Source organism: Zonotrichia leucophrys, chromosome 3 (assembly GCF_028769735.1).
Source record: "Zonotrichia leucophrys gambelii isolate GWCS_2022_RI chromosome 3, RI_Zleu_2.0, whole genome shotgun sequence".
Classification (NCBI taxonomy): Eukaryota; Metazoa; Chordata; class Aves; order Passeriformes; family Passerellidae; genus Zonotrichia; species Zonotrichia leucophrys.
In genome coordinates this window covers 57,268,260-57,282,891 of record NC_088172.1, presented here as the reverse complement: position 1 = coordinate 57,282,891, position 14,632 = coordinate 57,268,260, and positions in this window count along the sequence as shown.

The following is a 14,632-nucleotide window of genomic DNA, read 5'->3' as shown; positions in this document are numbered from 1 at the left end:
CAGGTGTTCAGAGAGTGCCTTGTTCTGTAAATTGGGTTTGACAGTAGCCATGTCTTCATACCCTGCTTTTTGGAAAAGTAGATACAGGAAAAATCTGACAAGTCCAGGAGTTCTACCCATGAGCTGGCTTTATAGGTGACATTTTTAAGGCCTTTCTAAGCATTTTTTCTTTCATAAAGGGATTTATCACATAATATTTGCTCAAGTTCTACTTTGAGTGTGCCATGCTGGTGATTATATCCTTTGATCAACTCTCTGGATTCAGGGCAGTTTCAGAATGAGTCTGATGCCAGCCCTTACCCTCCAGAAACTTGAGGAAGTTGCTGGGGACGTGCTGCTTATTCATGTCCCTGGTTATCAAGTTGCTCAAGGACACAAGGGTTCAGAGAAGGACTATACATGGACTAGCATTCCTTGGGCACTAGGGAACAAGAAGAGAATATTAATATCAAGAAACCCAATACTGGTTTGCAGATCATCAGCTGCCATGTACCTATGCATGAACTCACTTGATGGCATCTGTTATGCTAATCCTAAAAGTTACAGATATCTGACCTAATTTCATCAGACTGGTCTTCATTACCACTGCCTGACTAAATCTCTGGAGAATGCTATAACCTTCAGGAAAGATAAACCACAGGGATAGGAAAGGGAATGGAAAATGGAGAGTTGCCTTGCAGAAGATGAAAGATTACAAGGCCTTCTTCAATAAAGGGGCAGAACACATTAGAGACCAGCCCTGGTCTGTCTAAGGAAACAAATCCAGGAATACACTGCACAAGAAACATTATAGTTGAATAGGAGGAACTATGTGATTGTTGCCTGCTATACAAGAAGTAGATGTGAATAACTTTTCAAGAGACAGTACGAAATATCTTTCACGTGAATAAAAGGATAACAAAGTGGTGACTGTTTAAAAAAGACACCCCAATTATAAAAACTAATACTGAATTCAGATGAAGACTAAGATTTAATAAGAATAACACAGTTGCCCTAAAACTGTTTCAGAGGAAGCTCTGTTAATCGAACTGAACTTTAATACTTGCTGCTTTTGCTACCTTCAGCTCTGACCAATTTACTTTGAAATTACTGACACCCATCCCACCAGATTTTTACGTTAGAACTCAAGAGGCAAAGTTCTTTATTATTAGACTCAAAGATGTCATGCTACCAGCACTGCAGAGGCCATGAAGGTGCAGTGATATGTGAGAGGCCGAGCTAATACAGAGAGACACGTAGTTTCCTTGGATAGCTGAGAAAAACAGACAAGCTTTACAGTTCACATGCCTTTCCCAGTCAGTGCTCCAACAGCCTAGCTGGGTGAGGGTGGTTCAAGCATTCAATTCATATTGATGCCTGAAATTGCTAAGCAGAATTCTAGAGCCTGGTTGCTTGCAGCACTGGCTCCCTCCACCTGCTGTTTGCTTTGTCTCCTGCAATGACAAGATAAGCCACCACTGAAGTGCTTGTGCACATGAGCAGGGGGCAAATGTAGCAGCCAGTGCTTGTCTTTCATTGCAAAATCCGTGAAAGAAGATCACTATAAAACATGTTGGAATTTATTTTATAGTATTAGTCGTACAGCAGCTGCTAGACAGTATATGACATCATTTGAAATGTTCTCAGTCAAAGTTGCTATTTGTTCTGAGCACTGATTGCTTGCATAAACCTTGAGAGAAGTTTGTGTGGGCAGTATGTGTGCAGTATGATCTGGGCAAAAATACTTGTGTCATCAAAAATGCCATTAGTTTTATCAGAGCTATAAAGTATGCTAAAAGTATTTCTTTGGAAGTTTCAGGTCAAATAAACTGGCCAGGCTGTTAGTCTTGAATTTAAACCTAAGTGAATCATACACTTTGAATAATTTGAATGCTACTTATTTTTCTCCTCACAGGATAACCAAAACATATCCCGCTTTCCTCAATTGCTTTTTGGAAGTATTCAAACAGTCTGTGATACAATTGAACGCTAAAATTTTATGTGAGCATTTGGCATTTATTTCAGTACGTTATTTCATTGTTAATGTCAGATGTCATATGGATTCATTATCACTTTCAAAACAGGTTAAGTATAAAAATGATTTATTGCAAAGGGTATTGTGCTCTGTGATTGTAAACCCGACAGCTGTCAGCACTAGCACATTTAATACAATATTTAGTTTTTGATGAAGGTTTGAACCACTTCAGCCTCACTTTGATATTCATGGATTGCATCAAAAACAAGGGATACAAATATAAATTTAGCTTGTAATGGGAAACATTGCAGAATCAGTGCCAGTGAATTATTACAGACTTTTTTGTAGTATTCAGTCTTCCGTGCTGGATTATTTGGTTCAATATTTTCTCCCTCCTAAAAACAAAAAAAAAGCCACTATACTCTTCCAGCCCTAGCTGCTCTTCTCCCAGACACTTCTATAATGTTGACAAATTAGAAAAGCAGGTCCTAACCTGAAGTGAGCAGATTTACTCAGTCAGTGTCTCCTACATACTTTCAGATAGTAACCTGTTATTCCACAAGTTATTTCTTTTGAGTCCTTTGGAGTATTCTTTCTCAGACCTCATGAATTTGCTAGTAAAATTCCCCCTGTCTGTGGATCAGGTGAGGAATTTTATTTTTCCAGTGCTTAATGAGGGTATTGTGTACACAAACTATCAGAATCTAACACCATTTTCTTTGCCATTTACCAAAGGCTGTGTTAGAGCAGTGATTGCAAACCCTATTCACTGTAAAGTGCAACACTAAGTTCTGCACAGCATCACACTTGTGGGGCAAGATCTGCCCTGGCCCATACACTCCACTGGGAGCAAAACTGTGTGTATATTTTAATTCTCTCAGATTTCCCTGAAATGGGATCAATAGCAGGACTGGCCATTGAGACTCAAACAGTGCAGAGTTGAGCAACCAGCACACAGACAGTAGATATGAAGTTTTCAGACTTCTCATGAGATTGGATGGGTCAGCTTTGCCATAACCCACTCGACAAGAACATTGCAGTTCACTGTGGAACAGTACTACATAAACTGTACACTCCATAAACTGAGGTGGAATAAAGTGAAATTATAACATCTCTAAGTTATTGCCTCTGTTCAGTACCCACTAAAATTCCCTTTTGGAAAGTGTTTTTCAGAAACCAGAGCCTGAAAAAACACACTTGTATAACTGTGTTTTGTAAATTGATTTTATAAATCTACTGCAGAAAGAGATTTATGTAAGGGCCTCCAGTAGGCTCTCTTCTTTTCCTGCTTATAGGTGTATGATTTCTTTCTGAGCTCCCCAGCACAGCACAGGCAGGGGCTTTGGTAATTGCTGTAGGTCACACTGCTGTCAACTCAGAAATGCAAATGGGGGATATGGTCTCTTAATTTTTCAAAAAAAAAAAAAAATCTGTGAATGCTTGGGGGATGATACTGACATTTGAACAAAATCTATTATTTCCGTCTGATTAAAAATCTGGTTTTAGGCAGGACCATCTACTGTGGCGTTTAAATGATCACCCCATGTTTTACAGCTGGTTTTAAAGTGGCTGAGCTGAGATGTGCAGAGGTTCAAAAAAGGAAAGCATAAAAGGAAGAAGTTGTGGGACAGCTGGTTAAGAGAATAGGAGTGTTAGGGCTCTGGGTGGCATCAGAAAGTGGCCTTCAGAAGAGAAGTATAAATGCAGCTATTGAATATACCACGCTGATTTATCCCTGCCCCCTGCAAAGGTAAGATTGCCTTAGAGTCAGCATTGCCTCACCACAACCCTAGCCCAAATTAAAATTTCTGAATTTCTATAGAAATTAAATATTCGGAAGCTAGAAATGGAAGTAGATGTTGATTATTCATCAGACAAAGTTTATAAATCTTTCTCATAGTGTGAGAGATCTTTTTAGGACAACACAAAACCTTTCAAAAAGGTGCTGATGAAGTTCTGCTGGTTCATGCTAGCAGATGCAGCTCTTTAGTCCCTACAAGTGCCAGGAAAGGTGGTAGCTTTCCTCTAGAGGAACTTAATTCCAAATAGGCTCTCCAGGGACATTATAAGGAGAGCCTGTTTTAGGCAGGCAGCATTCATAGAACCACAGAATCATTAAGGTTGGAAAAGGCCTCTTAAATCGTGAAGTATCACCGGTAACTTGGTGTTGCCATGTTCACCACTAAACTGTGCCCCAAGGTGCAATATCCACACGCATTTTGAATGCTTCCAGAGCTTGTAATTTCACCATTTCCCTGGGCAGCCTGTTCCAATGTGTGACTATCCTTTCAATGAAGAAATTTTTCATAATGTCCAAACTCAACCTCCCCTTGAGGCCTGTCACATGTTGCCACGGGGAAGAAGCTGATCCCAACCTGGCTACGCCCTCCTTTCAGGCAGTTGTAAAGAGTTATAAGGTAACCCTTGACACTCCTTTTCTCCAGGCTAGACCATCCCAGCTCCCTCAGCTGCTCCTCACAGAACTTGTGCTCCAGACTCTTCCCCAGCTCTATTGCCCTTCTTTTAGACTTGCTCCAGCACTTCACTGTCTGTTCTGAAGGGCCCAGAACTGGACACAGGATTTAAGCCATGGCCTCACCAGGGCTGACTATAGGGATTGGTATGGGTATGTGTTGTAGTTCTGTCCACTGTGAATCCAGCAAAATAATGAACTGAGATTTAGGGGTTTTAATGAGGGTCCAAGGGCTTTTTTGGAGGGCGCCGTTTCCATTTGTTGTGAGCTGTACAGCAAGGGAAGCGTTGCCTGTGTAAGCCCTGCTGAAAGCTTGACAGAAACTCTACAAGCACAAAGGATGTGACCCTGAATTCCACTCCCAAGGTGCTCTGCCAGTGGGAGGGCTTGCTGCATTGGCCTCTGGCCATCACCGTCAGTTTGTGGGTGTCATCATTAATTGCTAACCTTAATAAAACTGAAAATACATTTGCACTTTACTTTTCTTAGAAACCCAGATACAAGAGGCACTGGCTTTCATAAAGTGCTTTGGCAATATGCATTCCATAGTTTATCCCATCAGATTGGACTACAGCTGTGTGGGACATGCTGTACTTCCTCAAGGGCACTCTTTTCCACAAGCCAACAATATCAAAACCTCGTGAGCAGCATGAGATAGGGCTGCACATGCTTTCAGACTGCACAACCATTTAATCAGTAAGTGCTGCAATACCTCTGATTAAAATTAGTACATATAAAGCATTTTCTGATGTTTTTTATGCATTATGGGGTCCCCTTATGAAATGCAGGCTGCCTCCCAGAGGCACACATCACAGGGAGGAGTGGGTATCAGCAGTAGCTCTGACCTAATCAATACCCAAAGCAGCGTCGATGTAATGACATAAGCTGCCCTAACAGGTTAATTTATTTTGCTTCTGCCAAGTTTTATGTTTGTGCTCTGAAGTTTGGAGGCAATAGAGTTCATCAGTGAAACATTCTCAAGTGTTGAGTAAAAGAAGAAAGATTACACTTCTTCAACCATATTGAAAGAAACAGCTAGACTTTTTTCTTTTTCTTTCAAATGGAAAAAAAAGGTCAAACATGAAGCAACGAGGAAAAGAAAATGTATTTGAATACAATCATTAAGGTTATAAATTCTGGCTAAATTTATAAGCAACTTGATCTGTTCCATTTTGACAATTATTTAGTTATTTGTGTCAGTCCATCTATTAAAAAAAGAAAATCCTCCGTGCACTTAATAGGGACACTGTGCTTAAGGCAACAAAGTAACTCTAGGCAATTGCCACAGATCTGTTTATCAGCAGGAGTAACCTCTGTGTAATTTCACATACAAGATCTTGGTTTACCTAATTGCTATCAGATGCTGCTGTCTGGTTAGAACACCTCCCCTGTTTAGGCAGCAGTCCTGTAATCTGAGCAGCCTGAGGAAAATCAAGATTACTGGTTAATCTGCTAATCTTCCTCCTTGAAGACATCTTCTAGACAAATTCAGGAAGCACAGGTATTTCCAGACAAAGATGGTAAATATTAAAAAAAAATTGAGATTATTGCAAGGAATTTAATCTTTGTGATAGACAAATGTAAGAGGTGTTTCAGGCTTGCAACTCTTGAGCACTCTTGATGGAACAGTTCCTGACCTCAGAATGAGAGGTAACCCTTTGGGTTCCTGACTTTTTCACATTTACAAGTACTCTAGTCTCACTGTCTCAGTCCTCTACTTTTGTTTGGTTATTATAACATCAAAAGAAAGTAGACTTGGCACTAGAGTGACATTAATAAATTGCTTCTTTAAAAAAAATAGAGATTTTTAATTCAGACTTCACAGCTGTTCAAACAATGTACAATGACTTGTTAATCAAAAACCTATTAAGTTCCATTTTATATGGAAAGATGATAAAATGCCCTTGCAGCAGAGAAAGAAAGTGGCAGGCTACAGATTAACTTGCTGGGGATGCGTAACCCATTGCAAGTTATACAAGCAGTAAGTGTGACAATGCTGAGCTTTTATATGACATGTTCCAAGAAAAATATAGCTCACAAAGAAAGAGATGAAACATATAATTGAGTTGATATAGTACACTGAATAAATTTACCAAATTTGTCATATTCAGTAGAATAAAGAAAATGTAATATAATGGGACCCAGCCATACTGAACTGGGTAAAAGTCTTCATGAAACTGATATGGAATTCACTGCACCAATTCAAACTAATGAGTCAATAAGCAAAGCAATTGAATAACACTTGTAACAAGTATGTGAAAGATACTGAATCAAAAGGAACTGAGGAATGGTGCAGTAAAAGATTTTGCTTTGCAAACTCTATAGGTGTGCTGGTTTTGAGCTGTGTATCAGTTTCATGAACTGCTCAGTGCACTGGTACCCATTACCAGTATACCTTACCCTGTTCAGTATAGCTGAATATTGCATTTTCTTTATTCATGTAACTCAGCTGTGGCAATAAAATATGTGTCTTTTGATACTGTTCTAAATGAGGGTTCTTACAATATCAGATGGTGAGGAGCATTTGAGCTCCATGAAGTTTTGCTTGAGAAGGATCTGAAGAGATGTGGATGCAGTGCTCATAGAACTTAGGAGTAATTCAGTAATTCACTTTATTTCTATTTTTACTCCTTGTAGGCCACTTGTCATTTCAACATTTTAATAAAAATATCTGAAAGAAAAGTTGTTGTTCACTGTTGGTATTCATGGTTTTCATTCCTTTGAAGACGGTCAAAAGGTGTGCCTGTGTTAGACAAGCCATTTTTTGCCCCATTCATTTTAGTTCTACTGTTACAATACTAATTTGTCTGCCTAGATCTTCTAAACAGTGTTGAAAAAACCTTATGACCATCCAGTTTTTGGCAGAAAGGCAGAGTCCTGGAGCACAGAACTTGTATCTCCACCTTCAGCACCTCTACCACCACCAGAACAGACTGTATCTCTACCTTCACCATTGACTCTGGTGAACATGGGGAGAAGTTCTCTTTAATTGTTGTGTCTCTGTTCTCCCACCTTTAACATGGAAAAATCAAGATACCAACAGTTTTCTTAATATATGAAATACATGGATAAAAAATTCTGGCTAGAAACATGTTCAATTCTAATAAAACTGTACAATTCCAGTGTGTTGGGGAGATTGGCTTTTTTAGACATTCTTTAAAAATCTAAGTAGTTTTCCAGAGGGAGGCTGTGTGACTTCTGTGGAAACTGACTATTCAAAATAATTTTATTTTTTCTTTTCTTTTTGATAATTTCTTCACTTTCATTCTTTGTTGACATAGTTCATTGTATTTGGTGTGAAGACAACTTCATTGTCAGCACTGTACAGTGTTCTAATATATAATCATTGCTGGGAATAATCTAGAGGAAAGACTTTGCTAAATGAATAGTCTGCTTTATACCTTGGTGTGCATTTTAGCAAGATTCAGTCATAAATGGTTTCTTAAACTTAAAAAATCAGTGGAGACTCCCAGAAATGACTCATAATTAATGTAGCTCTTAAATCATTATGGCAAGGGCTGCTATCAAAGCAAGAACACTTTGATATCACTGTTAGGACTGTTACCTGGTTTACTGCAGAAGAAGCTTAGAGTGAGAAGGGTGGCTAAATGAGTGAGAAGTACTTTTGCCACAGCCACACAATTAAATTTCAGATCACAGCAGAACCCGATCTAGAATTTCTGGCACAGTGTGTTACAGGCTAGAAAGCTGCTATAAGCTTAAGACCTCCTACCATGACCTGATTTCAGACAGCTGTGTTAGTTTAACACTTCATTATTTTTTTGTTGTGGAATGTGATAAAATAGAGGCAGTGTATTGAATTTTCCCCTTACAAGAAATTTGTTACACAGAAAAATTACTCAAATTTAAGTATTTTCAGATGAAAACAATGTTTTACAGATGAAAATATGCTTATATATTTAAGTCATTGCCTCTTGATTTTTGTCTACTCTATTTGTGTATAATATTTGCACTACAATATTTAAACCTTACAGAGTAATCATCTTTGCTAGGATACATATTTGAATAAATATATGAATGTTCATAACAGAAAGAACTCTGTCTTGATAAAAGATTTTTCTTTTCTCTCATGATTAAATTCAGGAAATAATTTCATAGGACAGAGAAATTTAACAAAAGAAAATTTATATTAAAAAGAAAATTCTCTTCTCCCATGAAGAGCCTGAGGCTGAAGTGTTTGTCAAGTTTAAAACTCAGGGTCTGGAGCAGGTCAGATCTGGAGTAGATTAGGAAGAGTGTCAAGGAATGAAACCAAGCACAATTGCTTCTTGTTTAAAGAGTGGTAGCCCTTTGGCTGAAGCCTCTCTGTAGTTCCTGACAACTTGTATACAAGAAGACATTTTATGAATAAACAAATTACACAACAAAATTACTTATGATTGCTCATAAGTGATTTCTGCTCTGAATGCAAAATGAGTGTGTTGCTTTTCCAAAACATTGATGCTATTATTGTAAGCCTTATTGCTTCCTTATTCATTGCTGCTTGCTTTCTCTCTTCATTGGATTCACATATCTGGAAATGTTCAATGGCCAACAGTGAAGCAGAGGATGAATATATTAGCTGCCTAAACAACCCAGAATCATTAATTTTAAACTTGGCATTGGGATATGAGCCAACACCATATATGAAACAATGATTTATCAAGGAAACTAAAACAACAGCTTCTAGAAGTTAAAGGGTTAAAATTGAGGGCCCACAGATACAGCAGTTCTCCATTAAGGAATTATTTTTACTAAATATACAGGTAAATAGCAAACAACAGTAGGATCAGTAGATCAAGGAAAAATTAAAGATTTTATCAGGTTAAAATGTCTTATTTACATGAAGATTTTACTGACTCAGATTCATGCCCCTGGAAAATTCTGGTTGTGTAGGACAAAATGGTGGAAATGCTGAACTTTATATGACCAAAAATTAAGTTTTTTAAAATTAAAAAAAATATTGTAACCATTTTACTCCATGTAGAAAAAGAGGAATTTTTATACAGCTAGATAATTATTCTACAGTTATCTTCAAGAATCAGGAATGTGCCTTAAAAAGTAATAAAGAAACAAAATGCACATTTACGTACAAATAAAAACATTACATGGATATAATATTTCGTCTGACTACTAATAATGAGGATAACTACTGCCATATGGATAGGCAGTATCTTGTTATAAGAAAGTAGAGGAAAAAAATCAGCATAGGTTAGTTAATTGGACTGCAAGTCCTGTACTTGTTGTGGCTATGAAGAAAAGCCAAGATGTACCCAGAGAGGTCTCTTCTGGAAAAGATAGCCTGTGGAAGCCTTCATCTAGGAAATTGGGTGCCGTTCTGCTCTCTTATGTTTTTAGGTGCATTAGTTCAAGTGAAATACAGATGTAAAGGAGGCCTGCAGTTGTAGTCAAGGACATGGAGAGAGTTAGATAAAATGAGAAAAAAAGGCTTGGCCTGTACACCCTAGCAAAGTGAAGACTGAGAAGAAATAACAGGTTTTCTCTATAAATGCATGGGTGGGCCAGAAAGAGAATACCTATTAAACTTGTCATGAAAAGCTTAGGCGGGAGATTAGAATAGGATTTCTAACCAGCAGAGGTACAAGACTCTAAAAGAGGATCGCAGTAGGAGTGGTGTAGGTAGGCATTGTAACCACTTTTTGATTCCTTTGTGAAAAGGACGACATGACATGCAACAGCAAGAGATTGATATGCTTTTATGCTGTCAGATATGTAAAACCAACTGTATAATTCCACCTAAATTTCAGTTATAAAAATTATTTTTAAGTGAGAGACAAGAATATTACTTGTTTCAGTAATGGAGGAAAATTCCAGAATGCTCATGGTTTTAAGGGGGAAAAAAGTGAGAAGAACTTCACACAACTTTCCAGTTGAATTCTTTCATGGACTACTAGAAAAAAACATGTTTCTAGATACATCTTAGGATTGTGTATTCAATAGAATTTTAATTAGTTTCATAGAAACTAATGGTTTGGGTTCAAAGGGACCTTAAAGATCCTTTAAGATCAATGCCCCTGCCATGGGCAGAGTCACCTTCCACTAGTTCAGGTTGACCAAGGCCTCATGCAGCCTGGCCTTGAGCACTTCAAGGGATGGGACATCCACAAGGTCTCAGGGCAATTTATTGCAGTGTCTCACCGCCATTGTAATTCTTCATTACAATGAAGAATTTCTTCATAATATTTAACCTAAATTTCTCCTTTTTAAATTTTAAATCTCTTTTCTTTTGATTTAAAACCATTCCCCTGGTCCTATTCCCTTGCAAAAAGATCCCCCCCAGATCTCTTGCAGGCCCTCTTGAGGCACTGAAACTGTGTCCAGCTTTCTTGTCCTTTCTTCACAGCCACAAATAATACAAAAAATAGTTTCCAATTACCTAACCTAGGTTGGGGTTTCTTCTTCATTTTTTTTAATTACACGATGCAGCTTGTTGCTTTTTTTATGCTTTCCATGAGAAAGATGTTATGATGCAATGAACTGTGTAAAGATTATGATTATTATAATATGTGAAGAATATTCCAGAACTTCACATTATTTGCTCCATTCATATTACTCAAAATTGTTTCATTTAGAATTTTTCTGAAATTGAATATAAAATAACAATAAATTAGCTCAATGCCAATGTTTGTTTGTAGTGTTTGAGAGCGATCATATCCATCCTTGTGCATGAATTTTAGCTAATTGGCAGGCATTCAGTCCAGTCAGCCTGAGGTAATCTCAGTGAGTTGTAGGAAGTAATTGTATATATGTAGTGACTCCTCCTGTTCTTCTTATTCAATGTTTCTGTTTTTCATAACTTATGTTTACCAAATACTCTAGTATTGAGGCCAGGGTGCTGTAAAATTATCACATTCCAGTATTTCTGGGGAAAGCTATTACCATCTTTGGCTTAGAAATGTCTTTGGTCTGCTTTGAACACAGACAGGGCTTTTTCCCTTTTGAGATAGATTGTTTGCACATATTATGAGCCTTTGAATTTAAATCAATCCAGAACCCATAGCTGGTACAGAATGTCACACCTGACACTTAACCACTGCATTTTGGCAGCATACAGGCCAAAACGAATTCTCACAAATGTCCATGTGGGTTTCCAGATGCAGTTGAAGACATGGATAATTTTGCAAGAATGAATTGGAACCTACACATTGCAGTTCTATGCCCTCTATCATCCTGCCACAGCTCTGCCCAGTGGAAGCATTTGAGCTGGATCAAGAAAGTAGAAAAAAAAGAGTAAGTGAAAAAAGAAAGAACAAGTAAAGACAAGTTGTCTTGTTGGTTTCTTTTTTTCCTTTCAGGAACTTTCCGCTTTGAATTTAGTTTTTCTATCTCTTTTTTGTTCCTATAGTATCAAAATTTAATTTTCTTGTGTGTTCGTGAGAACATTAACCTCTTTACACAGACTGTGAAAAAAACAAAACATAAGAAAATGACATTTGTAAAAAATAAAAATGTTGTTGGATTTTATTTTTATTGCAGAGTTACTTTGTTGGTATGAGAGCATAGAAGCAACATTTACACCAGGTTAAAGATTGGAATACGTACTCTGCTTTTATATATATGTCAGATTTTACAACAGAAAAATATGAGGCTGCTTGAATTTCAGTAGGTAATGTGTGACTGAATCCCTGGAGAACCAAACTATCACTTCTGTTTTCCAGAATACAAGATTTCAGTCATAACTTATTTTCCCCAAGATCCCCGCCACTGGTACTAAAAAACACCTATTTATTACACTCAGGATATGAACAATATGTATAAAAATCTAATGTCAAGGTTTCTTCTGTTTGTTTTTAATTCCAAAGAAAGGCTCTCATTCTTTCTTGCATGGGGATTTTGAGGAAGATGACAAATAAATTACAAAGCTTGAGAAAATTGCTTCCAGACAACACTAGAAAAGAACAAAAAGCCACTGAAACCATTTGACTCAGCCTTGGTTTCTTCCAATGTTTAAAAAAATATCCATCTGGTCTCAGAAACAGAGGATTAACTTTAGAATGCCCTGAGATTGTGATGAATAAAATACAGGTTAAAAAAAAGCTTTGCTTATGTTCATATGGGTGAAAAATATAGACATCTAATTGCTGCCTTCCAATACCTGAAGGGGGCCTACAAGAAAGCTGGAGAGGGACTTGTTACTGTCCCTCTGTCATGTGGTGGCAGGACAAGGGGGAATGCCTCCAAACTGAAAGAGGGTAAGTACAGGTCAGATATTAGGCAGAAGTCTTTCACTTTGAGGGGGGGTGACATTGCCCAGAGAAGCCAGAGGTGCCCCATCCCTGGAAGTGTTCAAGGCCTGGTTGAATGGGGCTTTCAGCAGCCAGGTCATCCCAGATCTTAAGATCTCTTCCAACACAAGCTCTTCTATGGAACTATGATTCTAATCAAATGTTGAGTATTTTGGGTGTTTTTAAAAGTGTTTATAAACTGTTCTTAAGGGAAAAAATATATAGAGAAAACCCAACACTGAGGTACACTTCTCTGTATGTGGAGAGCTCTGTTAATCTCTCCCACAATTATCTCTTCATATGTTTTGTGTTGGCAGCTCTGCATTGCAAAACTTACAAATTGCATCAGAGCATCATTAGGCCAAGTAAGGAAAGTAACACAACAACGAATAGGGGAAGGATTGCACATCTCCTCACTGCATTAATGTCCCTTGGCTTCCCCCTGTTATGACCTAAAATTCTAAATGCATGTAGTTAACAGGTTGCCAACAGTGTCTAGCAGATGGCTGTCAGAATATGCCAGAGATGCTTCAGAACTGCACAGCATAATGATAACAGGTAGGTCTGGTTGGGAGAGTAATCTTGAGAAACAATGAGAGTTTCATACTCCATGCATGAGACCTGACATCCAGCTTTTAGGTGAGAGACTTCTTCCTGAGAGGGTGATCATATCAAGAAAGATATTAGTATGTTCAATATTTCAGTGATAGCCTCTTCAGAGAAACTGTGTTAGCATTTAGTACAAAAACATTGACATGTTTTGACTAACCATGCTGAACATAGTACAAAATATTTATGTATGAGAAAGTGCCCACTGCCCAATCCACAATACAGAAAGGCATCACTCTTGGAAGCTGGATACACAATGAAGTAAAAGGATTTGCCCAAGTAGCTCGTCAGGGATACCATTAGGAATACCACTGCCTAATGCTACTCTCCAATGCAACTGAATTATGGGACCAGCAGTTTTCTAAATCCTATTCTTGCTTATAAATGAAATTGTAAGAAGCTGTCTTACTCTAAACGTGTTCCAGTTCATGAAAGCATCAACTTGTCTGGGGGGATTTGATTGTGATTTTCAAGCACAAAATTCAAAGTCTTGCCATATTTAAAATAAATGATTTTTCAAATGAAAAATATATGTTGTCTCCTCCTAAACTACAAAGGCAAATGAAAAATAGAAGGTTTTCCTTTTAGCCAATTCTTCTCAAACCAGAAATAAGCCCAAAGAGAAACAGCAGGGTTGGCTCTTTCAGAAGCAAGGGCCTGAGGCAAAGCTGGAGCCTGGTAGTGCTGCTTTCATCTGGCTCAGCTCAGGCAAACAGATGCATTTCTCAGCTGAGGAATGCAAGACCCTTGCCACCAGGTCAGGTCCTGGGAGGGGAGCATGGGCAGTGCCCTTTCCCTCCTACACTTGAACAATGCTCTGGGAAAAGAGACATCCACCCAGGGACCTGCACGCTCGTGCCCGTCACACACGTGTGCTGAGGAATGAGCACGCACACGCTCCTCTCAGGGTCTGCCAAGCTGCCCAACCTGCTTCACTTTCCTCCTGGGCTTTTTATGTAATCCGGCTAAGGCAGACTTCTCTGAGCCAGAAAGGAAGTGTCAATAACAAGAGTTTCTGTCTCACTGGAACAACACCTGACAGCTTTGTATGAATTGCCTCTGCTGCTGGGTAGCCATTCCTACTTCACAAGCACATTCTTCTGGCATTATTTCTATTGTTGTGAATTTTTAACCATCTTTCATCACCATCTGAAGTGAACTGACATTAATTTTGGCAGAAAAAACAACAGGGCAGAAAAAACATAGTGAGAGTAAACCTATTTGAACCCTCAAAATTATTTGATGAATTATCAAAACACAAATAAAAAAACCCCATGTTTTTCAGGAGAGGTCCAGATTAGATATTTGAAAAAGAAAATCACCAAAGGAGTGGTTAGGCAATGGAATTAG